The 15,616-nt window shown below is 37.0% G+C and overlaps 1 long non-coding RNA gene across 1 annotated transcript in view; it reads left to right on the top strand.

Moving 5' to 3' along the window:
- Window positions 1–512: 512 nt before the first annotated feature.
- Window positions 513–15,616, top strand: part of LOC121025384 (uncharacterized) — a 624,450-nt gene continuing 609,346 nt past the window's right edge. Inside the window, exon 1 of the long non-coding RNA XR_005788026.1 lies at window positions 513–653. This is a non-coding gene — a long non-coding RNA (uncharacterized LOC121025384). The remainder of the gene's footprint in view (window positions 654–15,616) is intronic.

The raw sequence follows: 15,616 nt of genomic DNA on the forward strand, positions 1-15,616 counted from the left end.
TCCTTCTGCCAATTTCTAAATTTTTTCTTTATATTCCTTAACTATAGAAGTCATAATTGATAATTCCAATATATAAATCTCCTATTTGTCTGTTGGCAGGGTGTATTTTTTCTTTAATTTCTCAAATTCTTTATTTGTGTATAGTTGCTTATATTTTGCTTAAAGCCAAAGAATTGTGTATAAAATGTTAGATAAATTTGAGGTTTGGCACAGTGTTCTCATCCTCCAAAAATGACTTAATTTTCATTCTGGCAAATAGTTAAGTGAAGGCACTAACAATCCCAGATTTCTTTGAGTCCCCTTGTGAGGGCTTGTCTGGTCTATACCCTGGAATGTAGCCCTCCGAATTCCCTACTGAAAATCTTAGGTGTTTACTGGAATCCTCTTTTATTCATCCTGAACTAAAATTTGTAGTTTTTATGGAAAAATTAAATATACATTCTGTATTTAATTTACATTACATTATATTATTTTATATCAAAGTGTTATTTTTATGTTTTATCTAGATTTTCTTGGTGTCCTCAGTAGATGGATTGTTCTGAAAGTCACTAGGCTGCCAATGTTAGAAACATAAGTCTACGAAGACTAATGAAGTAAAACTGGAGAGAGCCTGCAGAACTACCAACAAATCTGGACTTGAAGAAAACTTCAAGGTGAGTGAAAAATAAATTTCACAAGGCCTACTTTATTACAGTTATTTTAGTCAAATGTTTATATATAATGTATTTCATTATATGAAGGTGTTTATATTTTGAAAATACTGGCTGATGAATGAATGCTATAAACTTTTTAAAAACAAATTTTTAAAAAATATTTCCATTTGGCTTTTTTTATATAATGACATTTTTTTCAGTGCATGTGTGGGTGAGAAAATATGCTTATCCATCAGTGAATTATGGAGCACCTCTTATATGGAACATGTAATGCTGACTGTTACATAAGTTGACTATTCCTATAGGACATCCTGTTGTTTACACCATGAGCCCAAAGGCCAGGAGCTACTGTAGACCTACTGGCCAACAGTTAAAATAAGTTGCTTAATACCTAGGAAAGAATACAAAGAAGTATAACTACTATTATAAAAACCCAATCATAAAAGTAATAGTAAATGGCATAGCTGATCAAAGATTAGGATATTATTTTATTTTCATGTAGTAGTTCTAAGGAAGATTGTTTTCCTGAGGATTTGACTGATTATTGTAGCCTCATTAGTCCAGTGCTATACCAGCTAGCCCTTTTCAGATATGCTATTCGTAACGCCAATATGAGAACTGGAAGGAGAAAATTTAGCATACAGTAGGTAATCACCTTGTCATAATTCCCTTATTCTACATATATGTATTGAGTACCCCTTATAACCCAGATTTTTATGTGAGGTGCTTTGGCTACAAACCTATGACTCTGTTTTCATATTGTTTAAATATGTATATAAAAGTCATAGAAACAGATGAGATTTTTCATGGAGTTTAGGTGGAGTAGAAAAGAAAGTGAGGCCAGAATTAGTTTGATTATCTGGAAGAAAACATGTAAGTCAAGAAACAGAAAGTAACTATGAATGAGACTGAAGTTAGTTAGGCAGGAATGATGGCACGATAGTTGCAATAGAAGGAAATTTTGGTATATGAGTGGTATTGGACCTTTAGTTTTTTTTAAGAACTGGAATCCTTCCTGAGGGGCACCTGGGTGGCTCAGTCATTTGAGTATCTGACTCTTGATTTCAGTTCAAGTCATAATCTCATCATGGTTTGTGGGTTTCATGAGCTCTGTGCTGTCAACATGAAGCCTGCTTGGGGTTCTCTCTCTCTCCCTCTCCCTGCTCTTCCCCAGCTCATGCTTGCTTGCTCGCTCTCTCTCTCTCTCAAAATAAATAAAAAAACATTAAATATATATGTATAACAGGTGGAATACTTCCTGATAATCATTTTCTATCCAATAAAGGGTCACAAGAATGATTGTCTTATGTGGGTTGATTGTGAGTTTAAAGAGTCAAGAAAGCCGAAGCCAGGGATTTGGATGTGTGAACAACACAAATGTTGAGTTCCTATAGTCCGAAGCTGAATTGTGTGCTCGTAGCTATTATACAGGTAGGAAAGAACAGATGAGGATAACCGAGCAGGTAGCATAGGCCACACAGGGACAGGAGTGCTTACGTGAAGATGTGTGAGTAATTGTGTGTAAGTGGCAATGTTAGCAGTAGACTTTCAGAAGATAGCAATTGATTTCTGTCATATTCTTATTATAGTATATCTAATTTAAGATCAGGTTCAAAAGAGCACCAATAATCAGCAGACCATAATTTTTTTTAATATATGAAATTTATTGTCAAATTGGTTTCCATACAACACCCAGTGCTCATCCCAAAAGATGCCCTCTTCAATGCCCATCACCTACCCTTCCCTCCCTCCTACCCCCCCATCAACCCTCAGTTTGTTCTCAGTTTTTAAGAGTCTCTTACGCTTTGGCTCTCTCCCACTCTAACCTCTTTTTTTTTTTCCTTCCCCTCCCCCATGGGTTTCTGTTAAGTTTCTCAGGATCCACATAAGAGTGAAAACATATGGTATCTGTCTTTCTCTGTATGGCTTATTTCACTTAGCATCACACTCTCCAGTTCCATCCACGTTGCTACAAAAGGCCATATTTCATTCTTTCTCATTGCCACGTAGTACTCCATTGTGTATATAAACCACAATTTCTTTATCCATTCATCAGTTGATGGACATTTAGGCTCTTTCCACAATTTGGCTATTGTTGAGAGTGCTGCTATAAACATTGGGGTACAAGTGCCCCTATGCATCAGCACTCCTGTATCCCTTGGGTAAATTCTTAGCAGTGCTACTGCTGGGTCATAGGGCAGGCCTATTTTTAATTTTTTCAGGAACCTCTACACTGTTTTCCAGAGTGGCTGCACCAGTTTGCATTCCCACCAACAGTGCAAGAGGGTTCCCGTTTCTCCACATCCTCTCCAGCATCTATAGTCTCCTGATTTGTTCATTTTGGCCACTCTGACTGGCGTGAGGTGATATCTGAGTGTGGTTTTGATTTGTATTTCCCTGATGAGGACCGATGTTGAGCATCTTTTCATGTGCCTGCTGGCCATCTGGATGTCTTCTTTAGAGAAGTGTCTATTCATGTTTTTTGCCCATTTCTTCACTGGATTATTTGTTTTTTGGGTGTGGAGTTTGGTGAGCTCTTTATAGATTTTGGATACTAGCCCTTTGTCCGATATGTCCTTTGCAAATATCTTTTCCCATTCCGTTGGTTGACTTTTAGTTTTGCTGATTGTTTCCTTTGCTGTGCAGAAGCTTTTTATCTTCATGAGGTCCCAATATCTCATTTTTGCTTTTAATTCCCTTGTCTTTGGGGATGTGTCAAGTAAGAAATTACTGCGGCTGAGGTCAGAGAGGTCGTTTCCTGCTTTCTCCTCTAGGGTTTTGATGGTTTCCTGTCTCACATTCAGGTCCTTTATCCATTTTGAGTTTATTTTTGTGAATGGTGTAAGAAAGTGGTCTAGTTTCAACCTTCTGCATGTTACTGTCCAGTTCTCCCAGCACCATTTGTTAAAGAGACTGTCTTTTTTCCATTGGATGTTCTTTCCTGCTTTGTCAAAGATGAGTTGGCCATACATTTGTGGGTCTAGTTCTGGGGTTTCTATTCTATTCCATTGGAGCAGACCATAATTTTAATCTCAGGTTTGCCATCTACTACTGTGATAATTGAGGTGACTATATAATTTATAATCCAAATTGGGGATCTTGGAGAATGAAAAAGGATATCATTCAAAACTACATCAAACAAACAGGTGTAAGCTCAGACTATCCAGGGCCAAAAGGTATATATTGTTATCATATGGACAGTTCACATTGCGTCACCTGTAAAATGTGGACAATGTCCACGTTAAATGCTTGATCGATTGATTGAGTGAATTACACTGTGTGAATGTACCAAATCCCTTAGTGAATGAGTGCTCAACAAATTGGAATATTGTATGATATCTTGGTCCAGGAACTGCAAGTTCATTGAAATCAGAGGTTGCACGTACTTTTTTCTTTATATCTCCATAATAATTAGTACAAAACTGTGCATTCAGTGGGTATCCAATAAGTGTAACTTTTTCTGTCCTTGTAACTTTATTTGTAGCAGACTGTAATATGCTTTCATGCCTTGATTATTTTGAATATAAAACTTATGTTAATATAGATAAGGAAATAGGAGTGGGAAAGTTTTATAAATTAGCAAATGTATGTAAACTGTTATGAAAACAAGGTTTTGAAATGACATTTAGGTTTGTATCAGTGCCTCAGGATCTGGAGTTGACCCAGTTCTTTTTCATTCAATCTCGTGAAGGGCTGTTCTGCCCTGTGGGCACTAAAACTGATTGGTTCCAGACAGATGGAACTATTTTGGGCATGACTCTGACTTCCATTTTGCCCATTCCTGGTGATACGTAACCCAAATACTATGTGTCAAGGACAAGCTTAAAGTTTCTCTCTTAGATGGTACAGAAATTTGGTGCAGGCAAACTTAGGGTTAATACTTGTCACTGATCTTGTCTGGATACTTGGCATTTCAGTCACCCTGGTGACTTAAACACTTTTCTTGAGGCACAGAGGAATAGGCATATTTTTTGTCATCCTTTTGGTAAACATGTAAGAATTAATTTAATGCTTGAATTACTTTACCATCCTCAGCGACTGTTTCTCATTCTCTTCTAAAATGGTCTTTCTTCATCCATGGCTGATCTCTTATCCGAGGCTGCTTCAAAAGTGACTTGACAGCTTACATCACTTGTTACACTAACCTCAGATTAATTTTGGTTTCTCTCCTGCCATATGGCTCTCCTTATTTTGCTATTTTAAAATTCTTCTATTACTTTTTTGATAATGAATGTAAGATTTTCAAACTTCCTCATATCAAAATATTTTATGACCCTACAGAATCATAGACATTAAAAACAGAATTGGAAGGGACCCTAAAGGCCATATCATCCAAACCCTTTCTCGTACTTCAAAAATTTGAATCCTCTCCACAACATTTACGATATATCTTTACACAGAATGCTTTGCGTTATTTGGGGATTTTCATCAAAGTCTACTTCTTGTTTTATCCCATTCCATCTTTAGGCTGGTATGACTTTAAATAGTTTTTTCTTATATTAAACCTAAACGTGTAATGTTACCTATTGATCCTTGTAACTTCCTGGGGCTATACAGAAGAAAATGAAAGCAAGTCTTTAAGTATACTCAGAAGAATTTATCATGCCTTCTCCAGAATCTTCTCCAGGATAAATTGCTGAAACCCTTTAGCATTTCTTTCTAAAACATGGCTTCAAGTTCTCCCCAGGGTTACCAACTTGTTTTGGTTTGATTTTTTGGTTTTAGTACTAAAAGTCCTGTATCCTGGGAACTCCCTTAATCCCCGGCAAACTGGCAATAGGTCACTTTAGTTTTCTCACTATCTTGGTCACTCTGTTTGGAACATACTCTAGTGTAATGCTACTCTTTTCAAATGTAATACCCAGAAGTAGATACAGTACAGCTCACCATTGAACAAAATTCAGTATTATCTGAGACATTTATCCAATGCATTGCCTAAAGAAACATTATTTTTTCATCCAAGTCCATTGGTACCTGGTGATTTATAAATTATCTTTTTTAAGCATACCAGAGTATGAGATACCTACTAAAATCTAGGCAGTGGAATTTATATTTGTTTCAGCAGAATAATTGACATACACTATCGAATTCATTTCAGGTGTACAACATAGTCATTTGATACTTATATGCATTATAAAATGTTTACCACAGTAAGTGTAGTTACCATCTGTCGCCATACAAAGTTGTTATAATATTATTGACTATATTCCCTAAGCTGCACTGTACATTCCCAAACCATTTTTACTAAGCTTCCTATGTCTCTATATCTTCACATACTCTTTATTTCCTTACAGTACTGGGAAAGATCAAACTAAGTGGTTTACCAAAACACTAGCTATTTTTAGGTAGATAGTCGGTGCTGCTATGTAGGGTTACTTTGACTGAACTTCCTAATTTGTGTCTTCTGCATCAAGCTTAGTCTTTTCTTAAATTTTTTTTTTTCAACGTTTATTTATTTTTGGGACAGAGAGAGACAGAGCATGAACGGGGGAGGGGCAGAGAGAGAGGGAGACACAGAATCGGAAACAGGCTCCAGGCTCCGAGCCATCAGCCCAGAGCCTGACGCGGGGCTCGAACTCACGGACCGCGAGATCGTGACCTGGCTGAAGTCGGACGCTTAACCGACTGCGCCACCCAGGCGCCCCAAGCTTAGTCTTTTCTTTAACGACTTCTTTTCAGCATTGTATGTATGCATATTTAGGGAAAACCCTATATTTACATGGAAACCAACATATATGGGAAATACTAGAAGGAGAGATCAGGTCTTATGTCAGATTTTCATTAAGCCTATAGTAATTTGAATTAGGTTTTGGCCAGATTGAACCTTCCTAAATTGTGTATTTGCATGGTCATCATGAAGCCAAGAGAAATACCTAGATACAAACATAGTATAATTGAAAGATGAAAGTTCTTGAATTATGTGTTAATTTCCTACTCACTACCATGTTAGTTATTTGTGATGTAATGAAATTGAAATTAAAAACCATCTATCCTGTGTACTCCCATGTTCATATCAGCATTAATCATAGTGGCTAGGTTATGGAAACAACATAAGGCTTCTTTGACAAATCAGTGGATAAAGAAACTGTGAGCCTGGAGAGCATTATGCTAAGTGACATAAGCCAGACAAAGAAAAACCAATACCACATGATACCACTTATATGTAGAATCTTTTTTTAAAAAGAAAAGTCAATGGGGCGCCTGGGTGGCTCTGTCGGTTAAGCGTCCAACTTTCAGCTCAGGTCATGATCTCACGGTTCATGGGTTCCAGCCCTGCATCAGGCTCTGTGCTGACAGCTCAGAGCCTGGAGCCTGCTTCGGATTCTGTGTCTCCCTCTCTCTCTGCCCCTCCCCTCTTGCACTCTGTCTCTTAAAAATGAATAAATGTTAAAAAAAAGGAGTATAAACTTTCAGTTATGAATAAGAACCGAGAATCTAATGTATAACATGGTGACTATAGTTGACAACATTGTATTATATAATTAAAATTTGTTAAGAGTAGAACTCATATGCTCCTACCCAAATTTTCAAAACTAGGTAAGTATGGGAGGTGGTGGATATGAGATGTTTTATCAAACTCAATTGGCAAGAATCTTTTCACCATCAAAACGTTGCATTGGCCACTTTAAACATCTCACAATTTTATTTGTCAGTTATACTTCAATAAAGATGGAAAAAAATTTAAATCCTCTGTATACAAAGGTCTAAAGCAAACATCACAAACTGGCAGCCTATGGGTCAGATCCAGCTTGTGCTCGTGGACATTTGTGTGTGTGTGTGTGAATCCAGATAGTAATGGTCTTCTCAGCATTTTGTTTGTTTTATTTTTCATTGAGTTGCTTTCAAATAATTAAAAAGCCAGAGATTACACATAAGAATCTGGATTTTCAGGTTCTTTAAAACAATTGGAACATCTGGCAACACTTTGCCCGTATTTATGATAATGATCTGCTGGAACTGAGAGTAGCTGCTTATATATATATATATATATATATATATATATATATATATATATGATGCCTTACAACTCCCGACAATCCCTAGCACAGCCAGGTATCTTCACCCACACTGGCTTCATTAATTCATTATATTGCCTTTCTGACCTCTAAAGGCATTGGATACTGAAAATCCGTCTAAGTTTTCATCCCTTTGAACTATTTCTTGGTTTTCCATATGTTCCACTCCAAAAAATATGTGTTTTTTAAAAAATATTTATTTTTGAGAGAGCACAAGCAGGGGAGGGGCAGAGAGAGGGGGAGAGAGGATCTGAAGTGGGCTCTGTGCTGACAGGCTGACAGCAGTGAGTCCGATGTGGGGCTCGAACTCACGAACTGTGAGATCATGACCTGAGCCGAAGTCGGACACTCAACTGACTGAGCCACCCAGGTGCCCCTGTGGTTTCTTTTAGCCATTCTTAGTGAAAACAAAAAAGTCATAGGAATTTCTTTTCCTGGAGATGTCTGTCATAATGCCAGGATAAAGTATGTTAACACGTTTGAGGCAATTATATAACAAGTATTTTAGACTGAATTAATGGCCCCAACTTTTCATGTCTCCCTGTGTCAATATCATCTGGCAGCGCCTTCTCATATTAACTCTGAGTTTGACCGTGAAACTTGTTTTGGCCAATGAAATGTTAGAAAATTTGACATAATCAGTGGCTTGAAAAAGTATGGGGTGTTTCCACTTCTCTTTTTTCTTGGCCTTTACCATGATAAAACTCCCAGACTAACCTACTGGATAAGGTGAGACACATGGCCCAGTCATTGCTTTTACCCTGGTTGACAGTCAGCCAGCTTTCAAACCTGTGAGTGAGTTCAACCAAGACCAGAAGAATGACCCAAATAAGTCCATCCTAAATCATTAACTCACAGACTTGTATGCTAAATAAATGCTTAGTGACTTAAATCTCTGAGTTGGAGTTGTTTTGTTATATGGCATTATTATAGTGGTAGATAACAAATACAGAAATTTGTCTTTAGAAGCAAAGTATTATAATAAAAATATAAATATGTGTCAATTGCTTTGTGAAAGGCAGTGGGGAGAGACTGGAAAAACAGCATTGAAAGAGAGGAGGCTGGAAAAATAGTGAGGAATCTGCTATAGCAGCCTAGATAAGTGGCAAACTATGTTATCTACTGGTGAAGCATTTGGTAAAATATGGTAACTTATAATATAGAAAATATACCAACTTGACCTTTATACTTTAGTAAAGATATTTCTAGACAGAATGTTGAAAATATTACCTGCTCTTACTAGCTGCATGTGATAAGGTGCAAATAGAAAAAGATGCATTAAAGAAAGAACTGAACAGTTTGTGAGTAACATTTAGAGAATACAAGAACTTAATGGATTAGAAAAAAGTATTTTTCTCTTATTTCTACCCTCTTAGTCTAGATCAAATCCAAGGAGCTGCCAGAAACATGTGGTCTTAGTATTAAAGACCGAAAGAGGTTTGTCAGACTGTGTTAAGACTTTTGAATAAATTAAGGTGTTGCCAAGTAGGCCCTCTCAACTAGACAAAAGTGTTTCCAGAAGTTTTAAGGGCATTATCTTACAGAACCCCAAGAAGCCCAAAGAAACACTGATAAAATCGAGAGAGAGCCTTACTTCAAAAGGAATTATGGTTGTGGCTTTTGCCAATGGAGTGGACTTAAACTTTATTTTTATGACACTCAAGAGGTTTTAAGGGAGTTGTATGGGCAAAAGTGCTACCATACTGGATTAAAGGAGAATCAAATTGTATGAAACTCAGAAAAGCACTTGGCCTTCAGTATTTTATGAGCAAGAAGCAGGCTAAAAAGTTGCTCAGAAAGCATATTTTTAAATGCCCTCTTCAAAAGTGACCAAGGATAATGGAAAAAGAATAATATTTTGAATAAAGTTAAGGGCCATGGAGAACAATGGACTGGTGGTCCACTCTTAGGAAGCATGATGGGGTATAGTTAAGAAACATCCCCTACCCCTACCTTGTAGGGTCCTGGCCACATGTGTCCAGTGGAAATTGTTATACATGTATACTAGGGCTAGGTGCTTCCTATATTATTCCCTTTCTGAAAGAGAGCATTTTTGTAATTATCTGGTCCCTCTGTCATCACTGAATGTTGGGTATGTGAGTGGCCAATAAATTATCATTTTAGTTCATTGGGCTTTGAATCCTCATCTGAGGAGCCATATCAGTACCTGATTGTAGATCACAAGATAATGGATTTTTGACCGGATGGTGTGACTAAATGGGATGTTTGAGATCTTTTGAGGGAAGCATGTTTTGCATGTAGGAAGGATGTGAATAATTAATTGTGAAAAGAGTGGAATATGATGCATAGTTTAGACTGCTGCTACATGTGGCCTTGACACTCCTATCATGCAACTACCAACTACCAACCACTAGACATATGAATAAACGCATCTAAGACCAGGAGAACCATCTGTCTGAGTTCAGCTTAAATTGCCAGACACCTGACCTAAATAAAAGCTTATTATCTTAAAGCCCCTGTGGTTTGTTACACAGCATTATCATGGCAATAAATAACTGATAAAAACAAGTTACTGTATAATCAAGGGAGGGATGGAGGGAATAATCTGTATCTTTTGTCATTTGATGCCCATAGATAATGAGGAAGCCTCCTTTTTCTGAGCTACTACATCTTATATCAGTATATTTCAATAATCCAGCTATTTACAAATAGAGCAAACTATGGCTTGGATTTTATTACAATGACTGATTCAGTTCATTTAGCAAAAATTAAATTTGACACACCCAAAGCCTAACCAAAAGCAGGATTTCATAATTCTGCCTTTATTCTAATAATTTTGAAAAGGGCTTTACAAAGTGAAAATCATTATGACAAAAGCTGCTTCAGAAAAGGAAATGGTTGGGGAAAAGGACGTCAGCACCAAAATGCCTCCAGTTGCTAAACCACCAAAGTAGGCATTAAGACTCTGGAATATAGGGACTCGGATTCCAGTTCTATAACCATTTTTCTGAGCTTTAGTTTTCCCATCTATTAAATGGCAATGGTACTATGTAACTTGAAGGGCTGTCCTAAAAATAAGAAGTAATATGTGTAAAGTACTTGACATATAGCAGACACAAATCAATTATTAATATCTTCTCAGAATTCTATAACTTTGCACCACTTTCTCTTGAAACCCTGAAAGCAAAAGATGTCTGTAGATAAAATATAGCATATACAAAATGTCAGAAGAAACTGCTTTCTTCACCATATAAATGCAGAGCTCAGCTCACTTATTTCAAGGGTCCGTCACATTTCTACCTGTTTCAGGGGTTAGGCTCCATTCCTGGATGGGACTCAAATGCACTGGGATGGTAGAGCAGACACTTTGAGTTCAAATTCCTTCTTGGCCATCTTGTTAATTGGGTAACCAAAGGCAAATTACCTAACCTCTCTAAGCCTCAATGTCTACATTTATATAGGCTTCTGTGAATATTAATTGAGGTAATCAATGTAAAGTACTAGAAAGACATAGGAAACAAAACATGACTGCTAATATTGATAATTATTCTTTGTCATCTTATAATAATATTACCACAGTATTATGGTTTGAGTGATATTTTCAGCTTTGTTGTTGTTGTTATATTAGCCATGACCCAGCCTGCATTCTTTTATGGCTTTCTGAGAATTGGAGCTCCTACTGAGAAATTTTCAAGCTTTCAAAAATCTTTCTTCTGCCTTCTGAATGCTAGTTCCTGTGAATGTTTCCAAAGGCAAAATGGCATTTCAGGAGCAATGATAAGTGTACTTCCAAAATAGAATACACACTAGGCAGTTTCCTAGGACAGAATAATGTCCTGGTGAGAGCAGCTGGGCTGGTTAGGGGAACAAATGGTCAAATGTAATTCCTGAGGATGTTCTGTGAGGCTGAGGGCAATAGCAACCTCATGAGCTTTTTCATTGATACTTTTTTAGTTTCCCAAAGTGCTTGGCCCCTTTCTCCTGAATGTGGAAGCTTTGTGCTCAAAAGTGAGGGCAATTTCCTGAAGATTATTAGTAATACTTTATGATCATTCAGCATCAGTGACTACTTCCACTGTTTGGAAAGAGTCTACAGAAATTTTGAAGATATCCCAGAGAGGAGAAATACACTCTCACAATGAATTCCTCTGTTTTTTTTTTTTGAAATTTATTAATTTGTGTGTGTGTGTGTGAACCCCCTGTACTTTCTTTCCTGTCAGCTTTATTTCCCCATGTTGCTCAGCAAAAGGATACTCATTATAAAGATGGTTGTCCTCTATGATCAGCCTATATGAATCATTCACATCATATGTCCAGAGCCTTTCTTCTCCTTATTGGTTGGGGCCAGTGGCCAGAAATTGAGAAAAATATTTTACTTTCAGTTGGCTCCACCCTGGAACTGGGTGCACATCCAAGTACTGAGAAGAGGAATTGCTGAGTTGGGAACCTGAAATCGGTGCTTCTTCTATGCATGTGGTAGTGACATGGGAGCTTTGCTTCAGGTGTTTACCTTTGTTCCCAAACCATTACATAGGTCTCTGAAAGATAGAGACCATGAATATGTTTTGTAACCTCCTTTCCCAGTCTAAAGCTAGATACATATAAAGGTATATTCAAAGAATATTTAAAAATTTACTTTCCTTTTATGTGAAAAAGGAGTTACATGTCTATCTTGTCCTCTAAAACCATAACATCTCCAGTTTGTCCACGCTATTATATAATGGTCATAAGTAAATGCACCTTTTATGTTCCAGGTACTAGGTGAGAAACTTTGGTATCTCATTTAATTCTCTAAACAGTTCACAAAGTAGCTGTTGTTATCCTCATTTTACTGATGTGGATATTCAAATAAGGCATGTGACAGAAGAAAGGTTGTAATCTAGCCTTTTCTGATTCCAGACCAATGGTTCCACCCTAAAATGTCATCTTGCTCAGCTATAAGCTAGTGCTTCCATGAAACTAAGGCACCCAGATCAACCGTCTTTCAAGTCACTTCCAAAGCATCAGTCAGAGGTATACTGCTGTGGGGTGAAAGGCAGTCTCCAGTGACTCCTCAGTGGTAATAGAATTTTCCAGGATATGAGAAGTTAGAGAATATGATGAGTTTCTGCAACTTTTGTTCTACCCCAGGACAATAGCAATGCTTGTTCCAGACTAATTTTTTGAGTGTACAACTCTAAAGCGTACCTTTCTGACCATGAGAATGCAGATACAGGGCATAGGATATGTATGGTAAGTAGTGGTCGATGAGGCTGAACATGTAGGCAGGTGGCATATTCTCTTTCTTTGCCATGCTAAAGATTTTGAACATCATTCTGAAGATAACAGGAAGTCATTGAACAATTATAAGTAAAGCAGTTACTGGGTCAGATATATGTGCTAAAAGATCACTGTCTCTGATGGCAGTGACAGATATAAATTTAAAATGGAAGTTCATGGGGTGCCGGCATGGCTCGGTGAGTTAAGCGTCCAACTTCGACTCAGGTCATGATCTCATGGTTTGTGAGTTCGAGCCCTTCATTGGGCTGTCTGCTGTCAGCACGGAGCCTATTTCAGATCCTCTGTCCCCTTCTCGTGCTTGTTCTAGCTCTTTCTCTCTCTCAAAAATGAATAAACATTTTTTAAAAAAGTAAAATAAAATGGAAGTTCCTATAGCCATATAATTGAGAAGAAGGCTGTGTAATAGTTATGGGGAGAAATAAATAGGGGTCAGTGAGGATGGAATGTATGGGGCCAATAACTCAGGTTTTTATGATGTTGAACTGACTAGAGTTAGTGATCACCTGACTATAGGTTATAAAAGAAAGAAAGGAGTGTAGGACAAACATTTAGATTCTTATGTGGATTCCCAAGCGTATGGGGATACATTTATCATGATTATAAATACAAGAGGAGTAGATTTAGACTGTCTGGGGGTGGAGGAAATGATTATAAATTTAGTTTTCAAAATGTTGAGATTGAGTTATGTATGGGACATAGTGAAAATGTTGTTAAACAGTGTGGTGCAAAAATCTAGTTTCACGAAGTGGGTTGGACTAGAAATGAAGCTCTCAGAGTCATCGTGCATAGGTGATGATAGAATTCTTAGCAATGAATGAATGAGATGGCTGAGGGGAGAGAGTGAGGAGTGAGAAGGGTGGTTAGGGGGAGCCAAAGAGAGAAGTCTGGGGATGATCTGTCGTTACAGTTTTGAGTGTTTTAGTCAGTCAGTGGGCATCTTCATGAACCAACAGCATGTTAACATAATACAAGGCATAATAAGGGTGGAGGAGGAATAATACAGAAATAAAAGATATAGCTGTGATCATGAACTGCCTTGGTAAATCCTTTTATGTTAGATATTATGTGTCCTACAAGAAAAGAAGTGTTATCATGGAAACCAAGAGAGCACCAATATTAAGAAGGACTGGTGAGCACTATGCAAAGTCAAAGAGAGATGGGGATGGAAACACATTATTAGAATACACCTTAGGTGTTTGAGGGGAGCACTTGGTTCTACTTTAAGAAGGTATGGGGAATGTTCAGTAAGAGATTAAAGCTGTGATTGTTTATTACCTAACAGTTGTCCTAGAGATTCCAGTGAAAAGACTGGGAGTCACGTAGGCAGTGAGAAAATGCAGAGTAGTAAGAGGAAAAGTGTATGAGTAGAAAGTTGGGTGAAGTTCCATTTTACCTAATATGATGCTATTCTTATAGAGATATAAGTTCGTGTTTCTAGTAAGATTAAGGGCAGAATGAAGTTTGTGATCTTTTGAGACAGCTGATCTAGCTTAAGGGCGTAGTATGAGACAGAGGAATAGATTTTCTCTGGTAATTAACCCACATGAAGGTTGAATTTGTCTTTTTTTTTCCATCCAGGGTTACCTAAATGTGATGGCCAGCCCTAAGTATTTGTTCTGAGACAGTCAACACCATTCCTTAAGCACACACTATGTTGATCTCAAAATTAGCTAAGGTAAAGGGGTAGAGAGCTTTAAAAAAAAGAAGCATGGAAGCTGTAGCTATATTAGGGAATACATTGGTGTGTGCTTTTCTGTTAGATACCTCATGTCCATCAAGGGTATATGTCCATATGCACAGAACATATATGAGTATGAATTGAAGAAAATTTGAGACTGGAATAGAAATTTGGCATTAGATGATTAAGGTGTCCTAGTTTAGAGTAAAAAGGGAAGGATTCAGGAAAAATGATTCAAGAGAAGCTAGATTTTAACAGAAGAAGTACAGGCAAAAGAAAGCTTACTGAGATAGGCCTAGAAAGACTGAGAGAAAAGAATCACCTCAGCGAGTTTGATTGAATTAGGAGATTCATCTAGCCCAGTGTTTGTTAACATTTAGGCATACTCAACAGTTAGAGGGCTTTTACTACACATGGTACTGCCACTTTCAGGTAAGTATAAAAAGTAATTAAAATTTGTAAATAACAACAAAATAATATTTTTAATTAATTTATTGCTTGTAAACTTTCACAGATATGACTATAGCCTGCTCAGTTACAGCCTGACCTATTGAGTCATCTTTTCTTAGACTTTATTTCTATGAAGTTTAAAAAATTTTAATTTTCTTGCAGTATTCCCCTATGAAATATAATTATGTGTGATGACTCCATCAAATACTGGTACATATTTGTATCAAACTTAGATCCCAAAACTATTAAAAAGATATTTCTCATTTAAGAATGCTTTCAGCACTTTGTCAGTAGCTAAATTGATGAACATATCATATGTAAAAGTCGGATGATTACATGTTCACACTGTCTGATAGATATAAATGGATTGCTAATCTGCTTTCTGGTTTTTTTCAATTCTACAAAATGTGTCTTAATCTTTTGCGAAATTTAGATATGGTTTTTAAATATAGCCAAAGAAGTGTCATTGATTTCTTTCTCTGATGAGTAAAGAATATTACAAAATGTTCCAAAAGATTCAAACTCTTGGTAATCAAGCTCTTTGTATCATAGTTGAGTTTTTTTAATTACAGTCCTGC

The sequence above is a fragment of the Herpailurus yagouaroundi genome, unplaced genomic scaffold, assembly GCF_014898765.1.
Source record: "Herpailurus yagouaroundi ecotype Mexico unplaced genomic scaffold, PumYag 67641, whole genome shotgun sequence".
Classification (NCBI taxonomy): Eukaryota; Metazoa; Chordata; class Mammalia; order Carnivora; family Felidae; genus Herpailurus; species Herpailurus yagouaroundi.